Source organism: Eublepharis macularius, chromosome 12 (genome assembly GCF_028583425.1).
Source record: "Eublepharis macularius isolate TG4126 chromosome 12, MPM_Emac_v1.0, whole genome shotgun sequence".
NCBI lineage: Eukaryota > Metazoa > Chordata > Lepidosauria > Squamata > Eublepharidae > Eublepharis > Eublepharis macularius.
The window spans coordinates 71,087,839-71,111,960 of NC_072801.1; the positions used below are offsets into that span (position 1 = coordinate 71,087,839).

Genomic DNA, 24,122 nt, shown 5'->3' on the forward strand with positions numbered 1-24,122 from the left:
AACTGATCTCTGTGGCCTGGAGATCAGTTGTAATTACGGGAGATCTCCAGCTACCACCTGGAGGCTGGCAACCCTAAGCTGGTACCTTTTCCCCACCTCAACTGAGGCTTCAGGCCTTAAATCACTGCTCGAGAGACCAAAATTCAACAGGCAAGGTGTCCTACCACATAGTACGGCAGTGCAGTCACAGAGAAAGGCCACACACACCAGTTGAATAGCTCCCTGTCAAGCCAACAGTTAACAACACGGAAGAAGATGGCAGCCCTCATTTCTCTGGGCTGTTCTGTCATACTTCCTTTCTTCTTTTGCATGTTCTGTTTCATAGACTCTTATCTTCGTCCACCTTCTACAAGAAAGATCTTGTTCTTCATTCTGACGGCTGCCTGGCTGTCTCCTCATCCACTCTTCCTCTATCTCCCATTTTGCACTACCCACTTGTTTCATGATACTGATAACTGAGAGGGAATAAACCCAATGATGAATAACAAACATGCTCACCCATTAACCTGCCAAATGCCCCTTGCCACATCCTCCTCCAGGGGTCTGGCGGCTCATGTCTCTCCTACCTTCCCTCCCCTAGCCTTGACAGGGCTGCAAGCTGCCTGCCCCACAGCTGAGGATTAATACTCCTTCTAGAGGTTTCCCGGGGGGAAAACCAACCTAAAGTAAAGGATCAAGATGGGTAGCCATGTTAGTCTGTCTGTAGCAGTGGAAAAGAGCAAGAGTCCAGTAACACCTATAAGACTAACAAAATTAGCGGTAGGGTATGAGCTCATACCCTACCACTAATTTTGTTAGTCTTATAGGTGCTACTAGACTCTTGCTCTTTTCTAAAGTAAAGGAGGAAAAGAAAATCACAAAGAAATAAAAAAAGATCTTCTATGACTCCCTTGAAGGAGAAAGAAACCAGCTCTGTGGCATCCACAGCCAGAAACCGGCTTGGCACATCAGTAAACTAACTGAGGCACTCACAATTTGTTACGAAGTGACTAAACAGGGCCGGACCTTGGGCCCATTTGAAGTTGTTCTGTCTACTGTATTCAAAGAAGATATCTCCTAGATATCAGAAAAGTCTTCTCCCGAGAAAACTCTTCTCCTGAGATCCTTTAGCTAAAAGATGCCAGGGTTTAAGCCAGAGGCTCTTTGCAAGCCAAGAATGGGTTCTACCACCAGGGTTAACAACTCCAGTTTAGGAAATTCCTTGGAGATTTGGGGACAGAGCCTGGAGAGAGTGGGGTTTAAGAAGGACCTCAGCAAGGTATAACGCCATACAGTCTACACTTCAAAGCAGCCATTTTCTCCCGATCTCTATAGTTTGGGAAATTGCCAGGCCCTACCTGGAGGTTGGCAACCCTGTCTGCTGCTGACCTGCTAGCCCAATAGTTGGCAGCCTTTTATAACTGAAGGCCCAAACCACATCACAGTTTGCAGCAAGAGATCAACAAAGAGCCAGAATAAGAAAACCCGTTTGTGCAACTGAAACGAAGCAACTCAACATCGCTGATAATTGACTTGTTGACTAACCGTTGATTAGTCCTCAACAAGTTTCTGTAGCCCAAATACTGGTTGTTGTGAGTCCTTTATTAGGAAGGGGCACACACAAGGTCTCAAAATAAATAATCAATATATACAAGGACTACCCTGTGAGATTGTTTCAGCACACTGGCACAAATCTGCGCATGATTCTCGCTTGGATTACTGGCCACTGTCCCCTTCTCTCATTTCCCTTTCTGTGAAGCATCTCTAAAAAGCTTTTCAGCCCCATAAAAATCTTTGCCCAACCATTCCCTCCAAGCGCTGGTCATTCTAGCATCCCACCTATTCCCTCCAGTATACCTCAACTTAGATATTTCATGTTCTTTTTTTTACAGAGCTATTAGCTGTGGTGTGGTGGTGGAGAGTGCCGTTAAGTCTTCGCTGACTTATGGCAACCCCTGCTGGGGTTTTCAAGGCAAAAGACTAAAAGAAGTGGTTTGCCATTGCCTGGCTCACAATCTTGGCATTCATTGGAGGTCTCCTATCCAATTACTAACCAAGGTGGCCCTGCATAGCTTCCAAGATCTGACGAGATCGGGCTCTTCTGGGCTATCCTGGTCAGGGCCCATTAGCTGCAGACCCCTGTTATAGCTCCCCCCCACCAAGATATGGCCACTCCCCATAACGGGAAAGTGTGATACAAACTCCTGAAGCTGTCTTATACCGAGTCAAGCTATTGGTCCACATGCGCTACTCTGATGGGCCACTTAAGGTCCTATACCACAGACTGGAACTTGAGCATGCAAAGCATGCGCTCAACCACCCAAAAACTTCTCTCTTGGTTAAGTAGAATGAAAATTGATGAGAGGTGAAAGTAACTTGAATCTTTTGCCAGTACTGCCTATCATGGGGGGCTTGAAGCAGAAGAGGAGAGGCGGCACTTACCAGTACTCTACTCCAGCCTGTATCAGCTTCTTTCCGCCTCTGGAATCGCTGTGTTTGTGACACGCCAGATTGCAACCTCCCTGAGGACTGTTTGGAGCAGAAAAGCGCATCCTAGCTCCGTTCTGGAAGAAATGCAAAACAGGCCCTCCGCCCGACTGTAATCTGGGCCATGCCCTAGAATCCTGGATTGTTCCAGGTACTTCGTGGGTGATCTTGGAATAGGAGAACGGCTTGGCTTTGTTTGGGTTACGATGCTTTAAGTTCACGCCCCACTCTAGAAGGCTGCAGGTCGGCAAACGTCAGACAAGCCTGGAGTGACTGAGTTGGAATATCAGGTTTAAGGGGCATTCCGGAGCTTGGTTATATGGAATTAAAGGCCCTGGCTTACGTTTTACAGGGTGCTGAGATCCTGTCTTACTGGGAGAACTGTTCCTTTAAATAAGGATAGAGGATCTAGCTCATGTCAATTTTATTCATTTTATTCATGTCACAACAACCAGATCAGAACCAGATAGCCCAGGCTAACCTCATCTCGTCAGATCTCGGAAGAAGCAGGGTTGGCCCTGGTTAGTTCTTGAATGGGAGACCACCAGGGAAGTCAAGGGTCACTGCGCTGAGGCAGGCAATGGAAAATCACCTCTGTTCATCTCTTGCCTTGCAAAACCTATGGGGTCACTGTAAGTCTGCTGCGAGCTGACGGCACCTCACACACACACCAAAACTTTCTAAACTTTCGTGCACTTATCCCCAAATGCCAAATCATTGGCCCAATTTAAAATGCATGGACTCCAAAATGGCAAACAGTGTCAGATACACCCCTACTTCTGGAAGATACTGAACACAGACCTACACCTTAAGCAACACTATGCCTTTTGTACAGAAGCATGTAATATCCCAGATATCATTTTGCAGAGAACATGTTTCTAGTCCTCACTGGCTATGAAATTAAACCTATGATAAATTGCAATGCAGTCGATCGTTCAACACCAAACCGTGGAACACTAGATGCAAGAAGGAGTCCCAGCTTACTGCCAGGGGTCACCAGTCTTAGAAGACAAGAGGAATGAAGGACCCAAGCAAAAACAGAGGGGCCCAACAGTACCTGGAGTGATTCTGCCAGCCTCCGCCACTCCTTTCCAGCAAAGAAGCTGCTTTCTCAGACCACGGGCTGCCTGGAGAAGGGGCTAGATCCTTCCTGACCACAGCCCCTTCATGGATCCTAAGCCCCAAGCCCTTTTCCATAGTGAAGGGAAGTGCGTCTTTCCGGAGGCAGGAAACAAGAAGGCTCAGCTGGGATTTTGCTTGCTATGAAGCAGAGGAAATGCTAACAAAAGTATCGCGCTGGAGGCAAGAATCACACACTCATCCATTTCACCACCACTGTAGAGAAGGGGGACCCTGCAGCCCTGCCCAGATAGCAAAGGGCTGCAGAGGAGAGGCAGACCCAGCGCTATGCGGTTCCAAATGCTGCTTGAACCCATCGCCCTTTGAAAGGCTACATCCATAAAAGGCCAAACACATTCGACATCTGTACTGCCATGTTGGCAATCCGGATGTTATCTAATGGTCTAGTGCTGTGTAGTGGTTAGAACATCGGATTACAGCCTGGGACAACCTGGTCTGAATTCCCCGCTCAACCATGGAAGCCTGTCAGATGACCTTGGGCCCTAACTTCTCCTCCCAAGGTTGTTGTTGTGAGGATTAAGTGGAGGAGGGGAGAACTATGTGAAAAGCCACTTTCCCCGATCAGGAAGAAAAGCAGGATATTTTAAAAGATTTAGCCCTAAAGAGCAACCGCAGAGCCACCCCCCTCCAAATAATATGGAGCAGGGCTGCAAAGGATACCGGGCCAAAATGCTAGTTTAATGTTTCCCCTTGCACTGTTTCTTGATTTTAAAAAAATCTCCCCATTCTGTTCTTAAGCCCTGATACAGGAAACACATATTTTACTTCGTTTTAAAACTCAAAGTAGTTGGTGGGGAGATTTTTTTTTCCACCAGAGAACTGGTACAGGTAGGGAACGGCTAACCCCTCCCCTTTGCCAACACTCTGGCTCAGATCTGTAACAATCCATTCTGTAGCTTTTTAGGACCAAATAACACTCCGCAGTACCACTCACAGGATCCCATCTACAGTTTGATCCTAAAGTCACATCCTACTGCTTGTGGCAATTCAATCCAGAATCACTGAGCCAGTTTGGTGTAGCGGTTAAGAGCAGCAGGTCTCTAATCTGGAGAGCCAGGTTTGATTCCCTACTTCTCCACTTAAAGCCAGCTGGGTGACCTCAAGTCAATCACAGCTCTTTCAGAGCTCTCTCAGTCCCACCCACCTTATAGGGTGATGGTTGTGAGAATAATAATAATAATAATAATAATAATAATAATAATAATAATAATAATAATAATAATATACTTTGTAAACTACTCTGAGTGGGCGTTAAGTTGTCCTGAAGGGCAGTATATAAATCAAATGTTGTTTTTGTTATTAGTTGCCATTCAAGCTAAAAAAAATTATTTATTTTACTTGATTTATACCCTGCCTTTCTCTGAAATGGAGACCTAAACTAGCATACATAATTCTTCTCTTCTCTAGTTCTTCCTCACAACAACTATGTGAGGCAGGTTAAGCTAAGAAAGTGCAATTGGCCCAAGCAAGCTTCTGTGGCAGAGTGGAGATTCGAACCCAGGCCTCCTGCATCCACTGTTCCTTGACACCTCAAAGAGATCACTTCTAGCAAGTCCAACACTAGTTAAGTGATCCAATAAAACATGCCGTTCCCTCCCCCTCCCCCTTAATGTGTGTGCAGGCATCAGTATGCACTTAGTTGCTTTAAAAAATTAAGCATAAGTATCCAGCTCATTTAGAGCACATCGCTGCAATCCCTGGCTAAATCCCAGCTGCGGTCTGCAGTAAAGGGCTTTAAACACACATTACACTTAAATGGATATCTTGAGGAACTGGGCTTTCCCAGCAAGCCTTAATGCCGTTAAGAACGGTCGTGCTGGGCAGGAACATTGGCTTATCTGTGCAGCATCCTGTCTCCTATCAGCAACCAGCCAAGGAGGCTCAGGAGCAGAGCATGATGGGAATATCCATCCCCCCAGCATCTGTTCACCAGAGGTCAGGCTTCGTTGAAATCAGGGCTCAGACTCTAGAACCATCTTTAATAGAGGCACTCCATTCCTGTACTATTCACTGAAGAGTATGTCACATTTCTCCTAATCAGAAATCCAGAGCCAACCCTTCAGCAAGCCTAACCACAGGTATTTATGGGTCTCGGGCACAGACTGTCCAAGGGCCCCTCTATCAGATTCTTTCTTCCCTGCTCCATCACCCCCAACTGTGATCACCCCCCCCCACTTAATGGGAGCGCTCTTCTTCTCCTCCCGCATGGCCACCTTTTCCCCAAGTAATCACAGCTCCCCACTCCACCACCCACTTTATCTTTTTGCTAGAGGGAGCCGAGTTCAGTTTACTCGCACTGCTTTTAGACCCTCTGACATAGGAAGATCTAAAAGGAGCAAGGAAGAATAATTCATCTTTGCCAGAAGTCTCTGTCCAGACTGATTGCAAGGGAAGAAAGGCAGAGCATGACTCTTGGCGCCCTGCTTCCTGAGCTGCCTCCCCTTTGCCAGGCTGCATAACTCAGGAGGAACCCCAACATTGCCATCCCTGAGATTGGCATATCTTGATTAGTCAGGAAAACTCCCAGGGCGGAATGCCTGGCTTTCTCCAGTAAATTGTATCTGGGCTTCCCAGCATCTGGCCATGCAAAAACTTGCTTCTATATACTTATTGGACCCTTTTGAAAAGACAATTTATATTAGTCAGCATTACAATATCCAGTGGCAATGAGTTAAGGGACTGATGATGCTTCATGTAATGTTATTTCTATCCTAATTCTCCTGCCTGTCTATTTTAGTGGCTGATCCAGTCTCTATGAATTCCCCTTTAATTATAGTACTATAAACACTTCCCCCCACCCTGGGGAGCAGCATTTTGAAGTTATTTATATTATAAAACCTAATGTGAATCCATATCCTGCCCCAGATCTTTGCTGGAACCAAAAGTAGGTTACAGACGGCGTTCAGTTCCCCTTTGATGACTGGCCACAATCTCACAACTTCTTTGCTGTTTCTCACAGGGCTTTTGTAAGCTTGGAGTGGGGAGAAGTTCCTATAAAACATGGGCAGGGCACAAAGTTTAGTGGCAGAACATACGATTTGCAAGTATATGGTCCCCGTTTCAACCTGATGAGCAAAGACTACTGCCAAAACCTGTACATGAAACTGTTGTATACCAAGCCAAAACATCACCCAACCTCGCTTAATACTACTGACCCTATTTGCATGTTACAGTAAACGCACATACATCTTGCATGAAAATGTATGTACATCTGTTTGCACAAAACATCAAATGTGCATTCACTTCACAAATGAAACCAAGGACTGATACCTGGATAAAAGTGGGGTTTATATCACACATTCAGCAATCCTTGAGTCATACTTAACACGAGGATTACTCAGTGCACATTTCAAGCAAGATCAAGTGTACACAGATTGTATGTACATTCACTATGACATGTGGACAGGGCTACTGTCTGCCCAAAATGACAGAGGACCTGTAGGCAAAAGAAAAGACTTTCAACTGGAGATGCTCAGAAATAAAGCTAGGACCTTTTGAGGACAAAGTGTGTACTCTGCCTCTGGGAATGGAAGGTAGTGGGCTAGATAGAACAGAGCTCTGATTGCACGGAAGGCAGCTCTTTATTTAATATTTCCTCCACAGGACCAGTTTGGTGTAGTGGTTAAGAGTGGTACGACTCTAATCTGGAGAACTGGGTTTGATTCCCCACTCCTCCGCTTGAAGCCAGCTGGGTGACCTTGGATCAGTCACAGCTCTCTCAGAGCTCTCTCAGCTCCACCCACCTCACAGGGTGATTGTTGTTGTGGGGATAATAACAACATGAGTGGGTGTTAAGTTGTCCTGAAGGGTGGTATATAAATCTAATGTTGTTGTTATTGTTGTTAGAGAAAGATGCCCATGGAGAGGGTAGGTGTGTGTGTGGATAAACAGACAGATAAGCTCTGTTTGGAATAGTCACCCCTAAGGAGTTTTCAAGAGAGGCCTATGAACAGATACACAGATTCAACTTTCTACAGTAGTTCTTAAGAGGATCATTCCTGGGAGGAAAAAAAAGACCACGGGGATAGCTAATTCCAGTTTTCAACTTCAGGTTTTTGGCATTTTGCAGTCCCTCCAAAAGTCCTCCAGTGAAGGTAAATATGATGCTGGGATGGAGCCTCACATCTTTGGATTGCATGCAATAGAACTTAAACTAATCCAAGTAAAAGAGTGCATTAAAAAAAACTCTTTGCTTGTCAACAAAAAGTTGTAATGTTCTCCTAATTCAATTGTTGGATGCATTTCCTTTGTTTTATGCCAGCAATATTTAAGATACATTTTTTTGGTCCTCAATATCAGGTTTTAAGAACCAGTATTTAACAATAGTTCAAATTTTTTAAATGCAAAATTCATGTCATGTGTTCCTTTTGGCACCAGATTTGGTCCAAGAGTAGAGTGGAAACTGACAGAGCTTAAGTGGCATCAGGCCTTGGCTCTCCAAACCTATTTTGTCCCCAATTTGGGTTTATTGATCCGTGGTCACTCTACCCCTAAACCTTGGTGATTTGTCAGAAAAAGAGCATCTATGAGTAGGCTATACACTTCCTATCTCAGTATCGCCGTAATCTCTTCAACAAAATCAAGTATTGGGATTGGGAATCTACATGGATAAACCCTGGTGTCCAAGTAATAAGCTAACCCTTCTCCTCTGCCGCTACCATCGCACCAATCGAGGATACAGCGGTGCCGCCTGCACATTCGCCCTACAGCAACTACACACCAATCTGTCTGCAGGGACGCTACAGAAGCTTAGCGTGCTGCCCAATCCGCAGAGTTCAGCTGCCAGCCCACACCTCTCTTCCTCTTTAAACATCAGGCTATGCATGTATGCAAAGGGAGAAAAAATCTCTCCCATTCATTTTCTGCAGCCAATTCACACCAGCTTCAGCGGAGGGAGTACATTCTGTTGGAGAGGAAAGAAGACTCAGATACTTGGATTCCCATGCAATGAGTTGTCAGATTTACCCAGCTCAAGGGAGGGATTCATTCGGAGACTACAAAGAAGCTTTTTCTTGCACAAAGAGTTTATACCAAAAATTTAAAGGGGAAAGGGACAGAAAGAGAAGAATCTATTCTTGCTGGCCACAAGAGGTTACTCCCAGCTTAAATGAGGGTGAGCAACAGAGCCATAGTACTCATTGACTCTAAAAAAGACTCTCCCAGTTTTTCTAAAGGGAAGAACTCCGCGCAAACTTACCCCAAGGTGAAAGATAGACACAAATTTACTCCACATTCAGATTATTGGACCAACTTACTTTGCTTGAATTAAAGGAGGAAAAAGGGTCCTTCCAGATAAGGACTACTGACTGCAAATAGGTACTCCTGATTTATTCCAAGGGGGGGGGGGAATTAGACCCTGGAATTCCAGTGGAAAGTAAAAGTACAGAGGAAGTCACCAGTACAATAGACACCAAAATTGCTGCTACTGCTTCATACCAATGGGACGGAGAAGAAACTGCCCTGCATGGTTCATACCATGGGATTACTTGGGAGGGGATATCAAGTCCAGCAGCTGCAACAGAGATACTACTGGTTTACACCTAGGAATAATGAGGAGAGTCGGATACATCGTTCCCATGAATTGCTATCTGATTTGTGCAAGAAGCTGGCACATTGCACCATTTAGCTTTGGGGAAATCTCTCTTGCCTCCAACTGAGTGCAATCAGATTGCTAAATGAGATTTTTTAAAAAAATTCTGCACATGCTCAAAAACACGCTTTTTAAATTGCCTCGCACAGCCCTGCTCTTCCCCCTAGACCTATTCTCTTCCTTGCTCAAAAGCTCGAATGGCCATGTGTGCTTTCACAGCATCCTTCTGTTTGTTCTTTCTCTTAATCTGTAAATCAAACGGTTTGGCTGAATCATGAGAAATTGGGACCACATGAAGGAGGCTAGTTTGGAAACCCACAGCAAGCCCCAAATTCCAGGAAAACCTCCCACTTTGATCCTCCCCATCTTTTGTCCTACATGCTTTGTGCCTCTTTTCTTTGGGGGTGGGTGGGAAATGTCAACCCTTTTCCAGTGAGTTCCTCTTTCTTTTGGAGGACATTCCTGCCTTTCCTCCAGGTGTCTGGGGATGGAGAAGGGGGCGGAGCTCCTGTTACTACGGTCTACGGAGAAATGAAATGAGATTTTCCTTTATGCTCTTAAAACATTGCCCTTTTCAAACGTCCCCAGCCCACGTTCTCTAGCTGCTAATTCTTCCAAGCTTTTTCCTGAGACGAATACCTAGGTGGATCAGTTCCCTAGCGAGTGATCGCCACAATCTGTCCCTGAAAATCCTCTTTGACGGATCCGTTCTGTTGGAAAGCAGTCAACGGAATCCTCAGATCTCCTGCCAGAAGAAATCCACCACTGCCCCAGCAACACACACACACACCAGGAGTGTAATGGAAGACACGGAAGAGCAAGATCCGGGTCTAGAAGCACCTCAGAGACCAGCTAGATTTCCAGAGTATGAGAGTTCAAGAGTCAAAGCTCCCTTTTTCAGATACTTTCTTCAGATTTCAGAAGATGAGGAAAACTCTCATCAGGCTCAAACCTCGACGAGGAATCTAATTGCACACTGGCCATGCGGTCTGCCACATGTCAAGAAGCAATGACCCCCATCCCTTGCAAAGAGATTCTCGGGGAGGTCTCTTGGGTGGATCAAATCCCCCCTTTGTTCAGTCCCTTTGTTATACCTCCAGCCATTCCTGTGGCCAAAAAGAAAGAAAGAAAGAAAAGATTGCTTACCTCAGACAAGACTTGCAGACCTCGTTCAGAGCTGTTTCCCCGCAGGACCCATCCATCTTCCACCTCTCCTCCTGTGCTCCGAGAAACCCAGAAGCGATCAGGCAAAGCAAGCCCCGTTCTCAGAGGCTTTGTCAGCTCAAAGGAACACCTCTTTTTTTCTTCCCTCTCTGCTTGGATTGCAGCTTACAACAGCACAGCTACAGTTGCCCTCCGCAAGCAAGGTTCCCTAGCCCCGCTACGCCCGCGGTTTGGTTCCCCTCCTGCCGGTAAAGGCATCAAACCACTCCTTGTTTCCAAGGGAAGAAAAAGAGTTGGCTGCCAAAAAGGACTGTGGCTCTTTTAGAGTTCCTGTTCTGGGAAAAGGGAATGCCTGAGCTGGTGCAGAGGGGCACAAAGGCAGGAAAGGAAGGCAGATGCCTTTGCAAACAGGAACCTTGGCCAGCTGGCATCTGAGTTCATTCAACTGGGAGTGGCAGAAAGAAAGTAGGGCTGCCAACTCTGGGTTTGAAAATTCCTGGAGACTTGGGGGGTGGAGCTCGGGGAGGATGGGGTTTGGAAAGAGGGCAGACCTCAATATAATGCCACAGAATCCACCCTCCTAAGCAGCCAATCCCTCCAAGGCAACTGATCTCTGTTGTCTGGAGATTGGTTGTAATTCTGGGAGATCTCCAGGCTCCCCCTGGATGTTGGCAACCCTATGGGGACAGTAGGGTTTGGGAGGGGAGGTATCTCAGTGGGGGATAACGCCAAAGGATCCACCCTCCAAAACAGCAATTTCTTCCAAGGGAAGAGAACTCTGTAGTCCAGCTATAATTCTGGAGATCTCCAGGACCCACCTGGAGGGTGGCAAGTCAAGATGGGAGCAAAACCATGGGGCTGTTTCAGGAGCCCCGGCCCTCCGACAGCAGAGCAGTAAAAAGAGGCTCGCAGATCCGCATGGCACAATGCGCAGAACTGTGCAAATGCTAGTTTGACTAGCGACGCTGAGGCCATCCAGCATTCACTCAAGCAGCCAGAGTTTATTCAGCAGGGCCGCCCACGCCGGGTTCCAACTTGCTCTGCTACAACGGCAGAGCGTTGCATTCTGAACCTTTGCACAATGCATTGTTATCCCAACCGGATACCAGCCAAAACCAAAAAAAGACACAAGGAAACAGCCGAGCCAACCCTGTTCTGGGAACTCTGTCCCTGGCTACCATAAAGAGGCCTGGCTTCACCTTGGCGAGCATGGCAGGGAAACATCTTGCAAGCACATGGCAAAGATTTCTGTCCTTGCTTCCATGCAAGGGCAAGCGGGGATCCGCTCTGCTTAAACTGGTCTTTGTCTATCTTATGGACTTAAGAGACAACGTTGTATAGTGGTTACAGACTCAGACTAGGATCTGGGAGGTCCAGCTTTGACTCCCCCCTGGGCCACAGAAGCTTGCTGGTGACCTTGGTCCAGTAATACATTCTCAGCATAGGGCTGTTGTGAGAATAAAATGAGAAGGGAAACTTTGGGTCCCTGTCGAGGAGATTGGCAAGAATATAAATGAAGCAAATAAAAATAGTATGTTCCACTCCCCAAGTATACAGAAACTTGTAAATTAAGAGGGGGGATTAATGGATGGAATATGGAAAGTCAGCTAAATGGAAAAAGAGACGAGCGGGAACCGTTGCTACTGCAATTGATTTTTGGACAGCTTATAGCAAAGTGGCTGCCCCAGTGTCAACCATAAAAGCAAAAAAAGCAGCCAACCACACAAGATCTGGATCTGTGCATATTCAGGGGAGCCTCCAATATACAGAAAAATGAGATTGTAAATTAACCTAAAGAAAAAACAGCCATAAAAATGGCCGGATGAGGACTGAGCATGCTCTACTGGGGCCCGAGGATTAAGAACAGCTGAGAGTCAGTTAAAGAGAGAGGGAGGTCAAGCCCTTGGAAACCTAACCAAAAATGGAGGAGGAGAGGGGAGGTCCAAACTGTTGCCCTCTCTTGCTATTTCTTGTCCCCCCACCCCTAGCATTTTTATCATAATTCTTCCTCAATAGCCAGTTTGCTGGTTGCAGGCACTGGCTGCAAAGCCATCCTCCGGCCCCCACCCCCAGTCTTTTGAACTATGTTGTACAAATGTGCACAATCCCTGGCTTAATTTGAGTCTCCATATTGTAGCTCTATGGTACTGCCGATACACAAATGGGGGAGTCACTTATAGATGACGACACACTCTAGCCAACCAACAAAAATTTCCCCAGTCTTATTCATTTTTAGTGGGAGAGTTTAGCTCACCCTCCAGTCACTCTTCCTCAAATCAATGGGACTTTTAAAGGGCTCAACTTTGGCTGGAAGGTGCTCGCACCGATCAATTGTTTATAGAAGCACTTATCCGAGTACAAAGTGGTTTTGCAACTCTTGGCTTCCTTTATCTTCGAGAGCTCCACGGAAAAAATTAACTTAAGGATGTCTGGTGAATCTGATGGCCTGGCAGGGAGTTAAACCTGGACCTCTCTGGTCCAAAGGGTCTGTGCCTTCTACCAAACGAGCCTACCTGTGCATTTTACAGGAGAGCAGGTCGTGAAATATTTGAACCCAAGATCAAAATCAAATGTGCATTGTAATGCGCAGGAAGGTTAAAATCCAATAAATCAATCTTCCTTCAAGATCACCGATTGATTCCAAAACCTCCCACATCCCTTGCCCTACCCCAGATCCCAGTCCACCCCTATGAAATAATTCCCCTCTCTCGCCCCTAGAGGTAGCTTTCCCCCAACGCAGTCTGAAAACATAAAAGTGTTTTTGGAAAATGCAAGCCTCTACAAACACTTTGCAAACTGAGAAGAGTCAAGTAATCAAAAAGAAGCGGTCGCTTATTCAGAATTCCAAGCTGCCCTTTGAAAGGAGAGGTTTTTAAAGTTGATGTATTGTCGAAGGCTTTCACAGCCGGAGAACGATGGTTGTTGTGGGTTTTCCGGGCTGTATTGCCATGGTCTTGGCATTGTAGTTCCTGACGTTTCGCCAGCAGCTGTGGCTGGCATCTTCAGAGGTGTAGTACCAAAAGACAGAGATCTCTCAGTGTCACAGTGTGGAAAAGATGTAGGTTTTTAAAGTCCTCGCTGCGCACAAAAGAGCAACCAAATTGATCAGAAAGTTGGTGCCCCTTCCCTGCAAAGAAAGGGTAAAGGGTTTGGGGCATTTAAGTTTAGACAAAAAAACTTCTAAAGGATGGGGACATGAGAGTATACAGAAAAATGCACTGAAAGGAGAAAGGGGATAACAGTCCTTTTTTTTATTCCTTTCCTATAATAACCAAACTCAAGGTGCCCCACTGATGGGCAGAAGATTCAAGATGAAGCAAAGGAAGTATTTATCCGTGCAGTGTTTGGTTAACTTGCAGGACTCAATGCCACAAGATATTGGATAGCTTGAGTCTAATACATGGAGGGGTGATCAAGCAATGGCTGCAATGTTTTGCCATTTAAATCCAGTGTTCTAAGTACGTCACACATATTTCCTTGTTGTAATCCTTTCCAACAGCCCTGTGAGGTAGACCAGTATTATTATCCACCATATCACAAAGGAGAAGCTAAGGCTGATAAGGAGCAGCTTGCCTAAGGCTCTCCAGTGGGTTTGTGGCAGAGGCTAGAATCAAAGCAAGGGCCTCGCAGATAACAGTTAGTTCCTTCTGCTCCTATGCTGTGCCAGTGGAGAAGTGAACAGAACCTCCATGTTCAGATGCAGTGTACCTCTTGACGCCAGTTTCAATGGAAGGGAAATGGTGGTGGGAAGGGGCTGCTGCCTTTGTATTCTACTTGAGAGTTCCACAGAAACATGTATTAGCTGACTAATGTTGGTTACAGGATGCTGGTAAATCCTTGGTCTGTCCCCGGAGAGCAATATTTACGTGATCAGTCTCACTCTTATTATTCCTTCTATTCACAGAAAGTCAGCTCACAGTGTTGTCCTTTCACTAGGAAATAATAATAGAATATTTTTCTTAATATCCAGGTGATTCTTCATTGTGTACATTTTGTTCTATACCGGGTATTGCCTTGTTGTATTGCACAGTGTTTTCCTGGCTGTTGGCCATGCAGACTACGAATGAAGAGAGTCCCTTTAAGCATGCACAGAGTGCCCTTCACCAGTAAGTCAACACCACCAGTTTCCATGCTCATCACGCTCCAAATGTCTGGGAGTAGGGGAAAGGCCCTCCGCAGTCAGTACAGGCAAGGATCAAGGCCAAGACCATTCCTCTTGTAAATTTGCTGCTAAATGAAGCCACCGCTCAAGTGTCATGGATGGATTTTCTAGTGTCCCCGCCCCTTTTGAAAAATGTCCTGTTTGGGGAGGAATTTGCTTGGAAATTTGCCTGGCAGAGAGCTCATTCGGACATATCCTCCAAATCCTCACTTTCATTTCTGGTCGGCACACGGTTCTTGCTAAAAATACCAAATATTTTTGTTGGATAGAAAAAACACCGCGGGCTCAACTCAGCTGCAAGGATAGGCTCAACTTCCTAAAACCATCTCCACCGACCACTCACAGTGTGTCCTTCTCTAACACTTCTGGTTTTTGTCATCCAGCCCACAGTCTTTAAACAATTATCTTCAAGGGCCAAGATATAAAACCTGTTCCGTGTGCAGAGACAGGCTTCTGCACGCAGAGACAATCTTTCCCTTGCACAAGCGGCCTTACATAAGGGAGAAGGGAATCAAATGCATCCAGAGAATCTAAATATCCCCTGTAGACAGAGATGAATATACTTGACATTAGATAGATTTTGTTTAAAGGTAAAGGTGCAAGCACCAAGTCATTACTGACGTCGCATCATGACGTTTTCTTGGCAGACTTCTGTTATGGGGTGGTTTGCCATTGCCTTCCCCAGTCACCTACACTTTATCCCCAGGAAACTGGGTACTCATTTTCCCGACCTCGGAAGGATGGATGGCTGAGTCAACCCTGAGCCAGCTACCTGAACCCAGCTTCTGCCGGCTCTTATTTTGTTTAAAGCACCAAAAAGTGGGGTTCTTCAGTCTGTGTAAATTAAGAACATATGCATGGTTTCCCTTATTTTGCATAATTTATGCTTATTAGGCCTGTTGTGGGGAGGGGCTGTGGATAAGACCCACCCCCAACCACTGGAATTCTAATTCAAGTACTTTCTTGGCTTCTTTGGTTTACCAGGAGTTGCCCCTTCGAACCAAAACATTGCATCCAAGATGGCTTGAAGCTTGAGAATCTTGGAAAGCTGAATTCCGAGTAATTTGCTGGTTCAAATCCCACCTCCTGCCATGAGCTCAGCAAGGGGCCCTTGGGTATGCCATTCCTCTCAGCCCAGCTCCCCAGCTGTATTGTGGGGATAATAATAACACTGACTTTGTTCACTGCTCTGAGTGGGGCACTAATCTGTCTAGAAGAGGAGGGTATAAGCATAGTTAATTTTATAATAAAAATCCAGTACTTTTTGCGCTCCCACCTCCTTCCGGCTTATGCACAAGGTACACACACACACACACACACACCCATGTTGCAAAATGCACCCATATCTCTGTGTTGCAAAGAGCTTTTGCTGAATTGGTCTCTGCCTTGCGCACATAGATTCTGGTAAAATCAAAAAGAGTCCAGTAGCACCTTTAAGACTAACCAATTTTATTATAGCATAATAAAGCATAATAAAATTGGTTAGTCTTAAAGGTGCTACTGGACTCTTTTTGATTTTGCTACTACAGACTAACACGGCTAACTCCTCTGGATCTATGACCATAGATTCTGGTAGTTTGTCCTTCATTTTAAAACCTAGGGAGAGGGCAGGGAGAGGAGAAGACAGAAGGGATGGTACCTACAAACTGAAGGGTCTTGGTCTATGGGATACAGTAAATACGCTGAAACTAAGCAGGTCTGTGTTCCTGACCATGTTTCCCCATGAAACTTCAGTGGAATCCCTTGTAAGCCAACTTGGCTTCTATGAGTGGTGACAAATAAATATGCATGCCGTTTGTTTGATTTCTTCCCAGCATAGAATCTGGGATTGTTAAAAATCTCTCCTGACTATTTCAAGGAGCCCCAAATGTGCTCACTACAGCAAGCACAGGGCAAAGTCAGCGGTGTGAGGGAGTATGCCCATTTGGGTTATATTTTAGGACACCGGCTATCTGGAAATTAATTAAAAACTGTCCCTGAGAATTCCAGAATGGGAGGCTGATGACTCACCTTCCAGGAAAGGGGAGAGGCCCAAGAGCAGTCTCATAGCTATTGTCCTTTCCATCCCAACGTGCTCATTTCCTCCAACAGCATAGCCTATTGAATGGTAGAGCTAAAGGAACTTCTATGTCTCGAGAGAGAGAGTCTCCTTTTCCTACCTTTGGTAATTATCAATCTACCAAGAAAAGCCAGGTTCAAAGCTAACAAAACCTTTGGCTGCTACCAAATCTCCAAGTAACACTGAAAAAAAAAGCCCTTTAGTGCCATTGACCAGAGCCTCAAAGCAAAATTTCATGGACAGAAAGCGTCCTTTTTTAAAAAAAGACTTTCCCATGTGGAACAGCGCAAGATTCAGGTCCAGTAGCGCCTTAAAGACCTTCTATTTCCAGGGTATGAGCTTTCAAAAGTTCTGGAAATACCTTAGAAATCTAGTTGCTCTTTAAGATGCTACTGGACCCAAATCTTGCTCTTCTACAGACCAACATGGCCACCCACCTGAAACTATCTCCATGTGGGGCAGTACGCATCCTGGTGAGAGAGTTGGCCTAGGATATGGGAGTCCTAGGTTCAAATCCCCCATGTGCTATGGAATCTTGCTGAGTGACCTCGGGCTAGGCACTCACTCTTAGCTTACCCTACCTCACAGGGCAGTTGTGAGGATAAAATGAGGCAGCGAGAACCATGTAGGCCATGCTCAGTTCCTTGGAGGAAGGGCGGATTAAAAAATATGCTAGGTTAGAAAGGTTGTGATGGAAAGAGCCCTGAAGCCATAGCTGACTCATAACAGCCCCAACCCCTGGTGGGGTTTTCACACAAGAGACTAACAGAGGTGGTTTGCCATTGCCTGCCTCTGCAACCCTGGTCTTCTTTGGAGGTCTCCCATCCAATTACTAACTAAGGTTGACCCTACTTAGCTTCTGAGATCTGACAAGATCAGGCTCACCTGGGCTAGCTGTGAAAAGTCACTCATCTATGGGAAATGCTGCCAGAAGTGAGCAGGCCGGTGATTTTTAGCCTGACTTCAACCCAGTTTGCATGGAAGTGGAAAACTTGTGTCTGACCCGTGCTGCTTCAGTTGGCTCTCACTGTTTTCCTCCTAACAACAATAAAACATTTCCTGCACACAGAAAACTAGATGCCAAGGAGAAGGCTGGGCAAGAAGCTTTCCTACTGCCAAGTTCATTTTCAATGCAGAGGAAAATTTTGTATACAGAGGAGGATCGTCGCGCCACCCTCTTGGGAGTCTCACAAGTGGCACTGCCCTGAGATGAAGAGCATTTGAACTCTCAGGCTGAACTTCACTGGTGCATGTTATAACATTTCCAAACAGCTCCTTGTCTGCACCCTTCTTTTTAACGGAGCTATCTGTGCTGGTTAATTACTCTGCCTCATAAATATCGTACAGCAACAATTACCATCTTTCAAGATTTTATCTGCACATCTCCTGACACACTTATCTTAACATCTGAAATCTGAGCACCTCCTAAGAATGGCAGGTGCCCAGACAAGCTGTTTTCACAACGAAGAGAAACTGAAGTACAGACCTGTGCCTGTCCGCATCACTGGAAATACCTGTGGCTTGCAACAATATTAGCCATCTTTCTCAATTTATTTTTAATCTGTCGAAAAAATTCCTATAACTAGAATAATCTGGATCTTACATAGTTACCATTCAAGCCCAGGGAGTTTATGGCAGAGACAGAATTTGAATGCAGGTCCCAATTTCAAAGACTGTACCTATTTGGACATGCTGACAATAATCCAGCCATGCCCAAACCAAGATCTGCAGTATGCCTTCAGCTAACTAAATTAATGACATTTTTAAAGGCTCCCAGGAATTTTTAAAAAAATGCCCACAAACCCACACCTGAGGTTGCCCACTGTATCTCTGTATGATTCCCTGAAGGGCCTTCTCTTCTGCTAAACAGCCTCTGCTGAGTAGATTTGCCTACCACCTCTCTGCATTGGGAGCAACCTGACCGCTACAGAGAATGGGCAATGCCAAAGACTATTGGGGGTGGCAATGTGGCAACTTCCTCAATATGGAGTAATTCAAACCATATAGGTGAGCTTCACCAAGGGATGCTGTTATTAGGCACTGCACAGAAGACTGAAGTCTCCTCCAACCTGACTCCCACCCCCGGTCAGTATCATCTGGCACCCACAAGGCATTATATAACAATGCATAAGAGAATATCATGCTGTGAAAGTAGACGACCAGTCTTCTTTTCCCCCAAAGAAAGCCGCTAGTATGGTTCAGTGGAAAGCTGGGTGCAGATCCTGCAGTCCTAAACAGATTTACTCCCTTCTAAGTTGATTGAACTCAGTGGGCTTAGAGAGCTATAACTCTGCTTAGGGTGGCACTAGGTGCATGCCCTTGGGAGAATCGCAACCTCTCAGATATCACGTGATCCAAGTTTCAAAGAGAAACTGGCTACTTTCAGCATGAATCACTTGCTCTGAGTTCCCATCAAGAAACCATGGCTGGATCAGAGCAGAAACTGTTATAGATACAAGGTGTCCGGTAGGATGTGTGTGTGTTTGTGTGGAATTTTATTCTAAAAGTAAACCTTTTTGAGTGCAAGAGAGAATGGTGTGTCCTGAATGGATAAAAGTAAGTGATAAAAAATATACATTAAAAACCAGATTTTGTTGCTTGATATAGTCAGCTCTTTCTCATCAAGTTGATGTTAATTCAACATGTGCAGATGACCGTAGATTTGGTTTGAAGAGATCATCTGTACTAAATTATTTTAAGGGCTGTTTTAGATTTGAGTTATCCTATGGTATTGTTTATGGAAATGTTCCTGATATGGACTGTACTAATCTCACACTGTGTAATCTGCCTTGAGCCTCAGTGAGAAAGGCGGACTATAAATGAAGTAAATAAATAAATAAAACCTGATTCACAATGAAATCTGAATTTAACATAACCATGTTAATGTCCACACACACATGATCTCTGAAAACTGATGCCAGGACTTTCTATCAAACACAATGAGTGAAAGGCTGATGTTTTCTATGTATAAACCAAGAAGCTTCCCTCCCAAATCTGACTTCCAAAATTCATGCATCAAAGTATGACACATCAGGTCACGTACATTATATCTTCGTACAAACCATCAACATTTAGACTGGCAGCCCAAGAGAATAGGTATTTTATTTTCCAGCTCAAAGGAAAAGAAAATGTTCCGCCCAGATTCTGAGAACGTGCAGCCTGATCTTGCCCAAGATTTCTTGCAAATTCACCCATGCTGTTTCCTACACAAGCCTTGAAACAAATAATCTTGATCTTGACAGAGATAGCCAAAGAGAAATTTGTCTGCAATCTAAGCAGATATTGCTCCCCAGTGTGTGTGGATGACCAAAGATGGTGTGTTTTGCCTTTGTTAGAAAAAGATGTTATTTAGTGGCCAATGGATACTGGTGATGGTAATCACCAGTACACGACTGTTTGGAAAATGCATGAATTATAAAACTGGAAACTTGTACAAGGTTGCTTTTTCTCACAGCGATTTCAGAAGGCTGAGTTACATATAACATGGAAAGCCTGTGATTGGATTCCCTAATGTGTAACTAAGGGACAATTCACACAATACGAATATCATGTCTCCAACGTACAAATATCAATGCAGGCAGAAGCAGTTGCAGCCTCTCTTTCTCTCTCTCTCTTTCTCTCTCTCTCTCTCTCTCTCTCACACACACACACACACACACTTCTACTTCTGCACCATGTGCCTTGGCAAAAAACAGAACACAAAATAAAAAGCTCCTGGCTCTTCCCAAAATAAAAACCTTATAGCTTGTACCTCATGTCTGATACAAAGTCCTCGTGGCAGCCCAGAGGACTTTGTATCGTAAGAATCAGCCTAGAACCTCAAGACGGAGCTATGGCAGGGGCAATGACGTTGATCAAATCAATCCATCAAAGTTTATTACGGTCATAGACCAGAATGATATGGACAGGAGCCAGGACACTGGGTGTGTGTGTATTGCTCTTCCCTTACTTACACAGCTTTTGTGAAGAGAAACGATGTCCCCCACAGCCCACCCCACTGCTGCTTTTAACAAAAGGCAGGCCAAAAATGGGTCTCTGTATTTTCCCCTTTACCAGGGCTAAAAGCTGCTGGGTAGCGCAGTTTTGGTTACGGAACCAGCGCAGGGCGGGAGGAGGAAGAGTTAAAATACTCCCTTCCTTAGCACGAGATCCAGAGGAGTTGGCCGTGTTAGTCTGTAGCTGCAAAATAGTAAAGAGTCCAGTGGCACCTTTAAGACTAACCAGCTTTATTGTAGCATAAGCTTCCGAGAACCACTGCTCTCTTCGTCAGAGGTGGGCTGGACTCTTTGCTATTTTCCTTAGCATTGCAGCTTCAACCCATATCGCTCCCTTCCCCTGGTTTTTGCAAGTATATTGCATTTATTCAAAGACCCCTTATCCTTGGTCTGTCACAGTCAGTATCGTTTACTCTGACTGACTCTTCGGGGGCTCAGGTAGAGGTCTTTCACATCACATCACCTTCTACCTGACCCTTTTAAATTGAGACGCCAAGGAATGAACTTGAGAGTTTCTGCATACAAACGTGATGCTGCACAACTGAGCCACAGCCCCTCCCTCATATTGCATGTTGAAGGATCCGATAAGGGAGCCTTGCCATGTGTCATTCAGTCCGAAATCTCCTTGGAGACCCAGGTTCAAATCCCTTCTCTGCCACACGGCTCGCTGGGTGACCTTGGGCCAGTCAGACAATCTCAGCCTAATCTACCTCACAGGGTTGTTGTGAGGACAAATGGGAAAAGGGAGGGCTGTGTACCATATCCTAGGTTCCTTGGAAGAAAGATGGGATAAAAAATTAGAATGATGTACAGGCAGACAGGCAGAGAGACTGTTTTAAGGACACCTGTCCTTCAGGGTATAACCTGAGCTATAATCTTGGGGGACACTGCTCTAACCATTAACAGTTCACTCTCAAAGCAGGGATGTCTGCCTCAAGATCGTGCTCTGACAGGGCTGCAGTTTACAACCTTCGGGAATGCCTTTGAAACGCCTCCGAAACAGGGAACTCTACACTTCTCAACACTTGTCTGCGACATGCCAGAGCGTTTGTACAACTGCTCACCCCACCGAAAACCACCTGTCTCGCACACATTCAGTTTCACTGCCAGCTGCTCCTATGTGGAAGTTCTTCCAGATTTCATTTCCCCAAAATATAAAGCTCCTGGCTTTCTAAAAAGGGCAGGCCTCCACAGTGGGTGACCTGGGAAGACGAACACCAGGCCCAGCCACGTACAGCAGCCCACAGGGGTTCGAACCATCAGATTGCCATCTTCTTGGGGGTGTTAAATGGGGGGGGGGCGGTTGTTAAGCAGCTAACTGGCCACCTGATATGGCATACCATCTGTGTTAGCCCTGGAGGATCCTAAGGGGGCCAGACAGAGGGCAATTTATTGGCATACAAGTTCATTTTGCAGTACATTTATAAAACCAACATGGAAATGCATGCCACGTTTTGAGCTTGGGTGTTTCTGAGCAACATGCATGGAACTTGGGAGGGACTTCTGAGTGCCTTTCCTTATGGGCAGAGCTGAGGGTTCTTCCTCAGCCATCTCTGACCGGAGAAACTGACTCAGTTCTTGCCCCAGGGTTTCCTGCTGCCTCATCCCATCTCATAACCCAGAATGCCACGACTTTCCCTTTCATACCCCTAGAAGAGTCTCCAAGGCAATCTCTCGCGGCAAGCCGGAGGAAACCTATCCCTCTCCCCACCCCAGAATCGGCTACTCATTGCAGGCTTGTAATAACCACACTACGGAAAATTGCCGCGAGGCACAAGAGTATGCAAAGGGAATTTCAAAACCTGACACACAGGGCACAAGGAGGTCATCTGAGTTTTAACAGAAATGGCCATCCCAAAGAACAAGCACACGGGACACAGTTTTCAATATCTGCCATAACACCAAGTGACGAGTCCAAAGTTATAGGAAAAGACATTCTCGATAGCTCACAGCATTCAGTGGCAGGAGATGGGTATTTTACAGCCAGAATACAGACTATCACATGATTAAAGACATCACAGTGGACTGATCGTGTGAGCTTCAATCCAGTAAACCCGCATAGATTGGTGTGGTGGTAGAGACTGCCCTCAAGTCATAGCTGACTTATGGCGACCCCTGGTGGAGCTTTCATGGCAAGAGACTAACAGAGGTGGTTTGTCATTGGCTGCCTCTGCACCCTTGTCTTTATTGGAGGTCTCCCATCCAATTACTAACCAAGGCTGACCCTGCTTAGTTTCTGAGATCTGACAAGATCAGGCTCACCTTGGCTATTCAGGTCAGGGCACATAGATTGGTATAGGAGTAAAAACGAACAGTTCTGGAACAAACATGTTTTGCTTGTTTTTTAAAAGATATGGGTATGTGTCACAGCAGGCACCATTAGAAGAGGCATTCTCCGCAATGCAACAGAAAAAGAAGAATACCTCTTCTAAGATGGCAGCGCCCACACACATTTTTGTAAAATGCACGCAAGCACACATGCGCATATTTATAAAAAAAAATTTAAATCTGCTCCTTGATTAATCACTAGCAAGTTCTTGTTAAGTATTCACTTACATTACCTTAATCATCCAAACAACACTCTTGTAAGGTAGGCCACAATTATTTCCTCTTTATTGCAGATGTGGGGAGTAACTCAGACAAAAAGCGGACTGAGGTTATACTGTGAGCTTGTGGCCAAGGTGAAAGTTGAGGCAAACGTGAACTATGAGGGAGACTAAACCTACCCAGAAGGTAACAAATCCATCAAGGCAGAGGAAGGCCAGAAGACACACAATGCAATGTGATGTTTTGTCCAATCGTGACAGTTATTCATTCAAGGCCCAAACTGGAGGGGGGGCAGGCCTGTATTCTTCATAAGGCTGACTAGGCCGAAGCCTAGGGGCCGCACAGGGACCAGGGGCCCGTCATATTTTTTTTGCTGAGGCACAGCCCCACATAAATGACAATTGATTCTCTTATATAACCTCTATAAGATAATTAACTGCTTCCTTATTGAAGTGAAACAAATGGTCTCATATTAAAACAATTATCCATAAATTATATATTTTAAATAAATAATAAAAAAAATATTCACTTCAAAATATTACAGTATTGAACAATTATACCCGCAAAATGTGCTTTCCTGAAGAGTTCAACTCACGCAATAAAAATATTTTTAAAACTGTGAATAGAATTCTTCAGGAGACCCTCAAAATGGACATAGGGCTATGTACTGCAGTCTAGTACCTATCGTACCAGGGTCAGGCTGTCAGCTGTAGTGGGGTGAAAGACCGAAGTGTCGGAGGGGGCCTGAGATACCTGAAATCCTAGGGGCCCGGCCATGGGTTAATACAGCCCTGGAGGGGAGGCACAGTTAACACAATCCAGGGCCTGGACCCTGTTGCTACAAGCCTATTTGGTTTCTTTATGACATTTCAAAACCAAATAAGGTTGGATTCTATGAACTTTCTGTTCCCACTACAGGATGGCTACTGATTTACCCAGTTCCTCTATCTTCCTGCTTTGGGTTGCGGTGGATTTTGTTTACAAGGATCTCTTCACCTT

The 24,122-nt window shown here is 45.3% G+C and overlaps 1 protein-coding gene across 4 annotated transcripts in view; it reads right to left on the reverse strand.

Moving 5' to 3' along the window:
• ARHGEF15 (Rho guanine nucleotide exchange factor 15) overlaps window positions 1-24,122 on the reverse strand; it is a 52,187-nt gene that overhangs the window by 25,760 nt on the left and 2,305 nt on the right. The window contains exon 1 of one of the 4 annotated variants that reach the window (XM_054995656.1): window positions 10,343-10,418. The exons of 1 other annotated variant lie outside the window; for it this stretch is intronic. The gene's annotated coding sequence lies outside the window, so the exon portion shown is untranslated. Of the gene's footprint in view, window positions 1-2,421; window positions 2,434-3,523; window positions 3,596-10,342; window positions 10,419-24,122 lie in introns of those variants that run through there. 2 more of the 4 variants (XM_054995658.1, XM_054995659.1) reach the window with 2 other exon arrangements.